We start from the raw sequence: 3,903 nt of genomic DNA on the forward strand, positions 1-3,903 counted from the left end.
AGCAATCCACTTGACTAATAACTCAACAAGTAGAGTTATATGGACGTTTCAAGAAACACTCCATGAGTGCATTCCACAGTACTTTGTGGTCATTACTTTTTGCACAGATTGCCATTGAAGGCTTGTCGATGTGGCGCGTCAAAGACTTTGAGCGCATGAGATGTGAAATCTCGGCATCTAGGCTTGTTAGCCTGGGGGTCAAAATATGTGGTTTAATCCTTTCCAGTGAAAGGTTCCACAGATACCAAGCGAAGATTCGCCTTTGGTATCAAGTACGTCAAAACTCAATGAGCAGAATGTTACGTTGCTCTTGCATACAAAACCAAGCTGTTATGAGACTCGATAAAGGTCACAAACAATGCTTTTAATGATTTGTCCTTCGGATTGATCATATACAATCCGGAAAAGCCGCGAATTGATCAAACACAATTCGGAAAAAGGCCTCAGATTGATCAAACACAATCCGGTGATAGGTCGGGGTTGATCATACACAACCCGGACAAGGAAACAAGAGTGATCAAACACACTCTTGACCCGCGAATGAAATTCGGGGAATTTTAGTATCTGTAAATACACCGACCCAAGCATAGAATGGAGTAGAAGAAGGGGAGAAAGCACTTTATCTCCCCCGAGGTTATTGAACTTGGAAGAGTTTTAGGGTTGTAAAATAAACATACCGTAAACACTTGGATGCTTGATCGGATGAAAAGAAAGCAGCGGAGCGGACGGCCGAGACGTTTCTCCTACTTTTACTTCGAATTTGGGGCTGAAAATTTGAAGGACGAGCAGCTCTGGATGAGGAAGCTTCTGTCAAAAATTCAGGTTGATCGGAGCAAGGGAAGGTGGTGAACCGGTGGTCGGTAGCGACGGCGGTCTGGAATCTTCCGGCGGCCGGTTCGGAGACTTTCTGACCCGTTCTTAGGGTGAGGCCGAAGGCGTTGGATCCGGGACGGAGAGAACTTTCTGGGGATATAAAATTCCGACGGAGGGCAGTCGGAATTTTGGTCGGAAATCCGGAAAAACAAGGCTGCCCGATTTTAGGGTTTGGAAAACAAATGGTGGGCTATTGTCTCTAGGGTTAGAAAATAAGCAAAATAAGGTGTATAAACAGAAGTAGGGTTAGAACAAAGTGCATGATAACGTGATGAAGTATAAAGTGTAGAGAAAAAAGGATAGCAAGAGAATCATCATCTTATTCATTGATATGAGCCCTTTATATAGGGAATTACACAATACCAATATGGTAAAGATATAAATACATAGATCTAGTCTAACTACATATCCTATTGGCATAAGGCCAAGACACACATAAAGAATATCTAGAAAGATACAGAATATCCTAGAACAATAAAGAGATAATTAGGGAGAAAAAAGTGGGTAGTGGGTTTTATAACAGGAGATAATAACTGCATTATTAAGGAATTGTATGCCCGTGCAAATGTACGGGTAAAAGGCTAGTATATATATATATACAAGGATAAAAGTTTGAATACGTTACGTTAAGGTGCACCGATTAAATTACTCATCTGCCAAGGGAACTTAGAAACTTAACCAGCAACTTTGGCATTTCCAAAAGTCACTTGAGTCCCCTCATTATAAGTAAATGATAGGAGATAGTAACGTAAAATGTTTCCTATTTCTGATATCTTCCAAATTATGCATACCATAGAGCCGGACAATTTCCAGTTAGTGGCAAGTTTTGATCCTATACTTCCATTTACGTCGATCTCCCATTGTAATGAAACGTGTGTCCCCGAAAGTCTATAGTTGTCCAAAATTTAAGCATGGTTCAATAAAGACTACACAAGCCTAATTTAAAAACACAAAAGAAGACTGAAGGGTAACAAGCAATTTCAAGTGTGGGCAAGCTACAGATTAGAATTGCTTGTATATCCAATCCAAAGGCAGATGCATCATGACATGAACCATCTCATTTGAACTTTCTGACTATAAATTACACCTCAAGATGCAAACCGTATGATAGTATCTAACAAGATATCTTTGAGCAACCAAGTCCATAACATGGCCATAGCGACTTGCCATAGCTGACATCTTCCTTGCCATAGCGACTTGCCATAATAACAAGGCAACTGGGCATCTTCCTTGCTGACATATTTTTTAAAGATTTTTGAGCAATACTTTGTAATTAAGATCATGAAATTGTGATATTAATTTTCAGTTGGAGAACCTTTCAAAAGAGTAGCATTACAATGTATTGGAAAAAAAAATGAATTTACGATATTTCACTAAATAAGTTTTTAGTTACTGGTGACAAGTATACAATAACAAACGATGATCGATTATTATATATTAGACAAGAGACTACTACTCATGACTAACATGAACTTTTTGCGTGTGATCTAATAACTTAAAACAAGCAATACTGTAGAAAAGAAAGTTTACGCACGCTTAAGCGCGGCCCTTTCGCACGCGCATAGCGCATGCAGCAAGGCTAGAGTGTTGATATGTTAATTGATGTTCTTTTTTAGTTGATGTTTTCTTAACTAATTGATGTTCAAAAAGTTAAAAATTAATTTTAAGGATGTGTTCAAAAACATAGAAATTAATTTTTGAATATGTGTTCAAAAACTAAGGATGTGTTCAAAAAGGAACAATACTAAGGATTTGTTCAAAAGCAACCCCAATTCATACTGAGGCTGTTCATTTTGCAGGTGAAATACTAAGGTACAATATTAAAGCAACCCCAATTCATACTAAATATGTGTTCAAAAACTAAGGATGTGTTCAAAAGCGAGGCACTCCTTTGGTGTCTATGGTGAACTCTTTTTTTGAATTACCCAAAAAACAAAGGTAATAGAAAATTCTCGATGAAATAAAAATAAGTTACTATAGACATAACCGTAAAACACCACTAGAATTTAAAAAAAAAAACAAGGACGTGGTTTGGTGGAGCAGTTATCTAAGAAATAGGATAATCAAATTCATTCCACTTTAAGTGGAGCAGTTCAAGTTAAACATCTCCTATTTTGTAAACCTACGTGCAGATGCACGGGTAAAATGCTAGTTACGAAGAATCTCTCTGTAGTATGATATGGCCTGCAAAGAAAAACTATTTGGTGTGTACAACAACCATCAATATAAATGAATAGCATGATTATCTCTGTCAGCTAGATATTCAAAACTTCATTTCCAATGTGAGTTTGTGGCCGAGGGAAGATGCAAGTTGGTTTAGGTGCACAAACTTTTCTTTGTTATTACGTCACCTGGTATAAGCAAAACTCTGAATCTCTCTGCAACAGGATATGGCAGAGAAAAAGATTTGTACTTACTGCAACCCATAGCATAAATGACCATCATGATTATCTCCGTCGGCTACATATTCAAAGCTTCTACATTTCAACTGTATTCCCTTGAAACTTCAAGTTTTTTAACCTATCAATTAACTTTTTGACATTCTCAATAAAGAATATATATCTGCACGCGTATAATTAAAGAGAACATCAAGAAATTAAAAAAGCTAAGGGGCCCAATTTTTAATTGATATGTTAATAGAACATCAATTAAAAAAGTTAAGGGGCCCAATTTTTTTCTCGCACTGGGCCTTAAATCTGGGGGTGGGCATAAAATCTGAGCAAGCAAAAAAACCCGAACTTAACCGACGGGCCCAATTGGGTCAAACCGGGATTTTTCCCGGTCTCATGTTTGTTTTTTACCGATTCGGTCCAGACCCAGCAACAACCGGGCCGTGCCCAGTCCCTTATATTAAGAGAAAAAATTATAGCCCGAAAGCCTGAGAATAGTAACCAGTAGTCTGTTTTGTATTTAATGAAGCCCACAATCTCTCATCTCAAGCCCATCACAATGATCCATTACTCCATTATATCACAATCATAGAAGAGGAAAAAGAATAACAATTCACATAACCAACTCTCTCTCTCTCTC

This window comes from Fragaria vesca, unplaced genomic scaffold (assembly GCF_000184155.1).
Source record: "Fragaria vesca subsp. vesca unplaced genomic scaffold, FraVesHawaii_1.0 scf0513035, whole genome shotgun sequence".
NCBI classification, from domain to species: domain Eukaryota; kingdom Viridiplantae; phylum Streptophyta; class Magnoliopsida; order Rosales; family Rosaceae; genus Fragaria; species Fragaria vesca.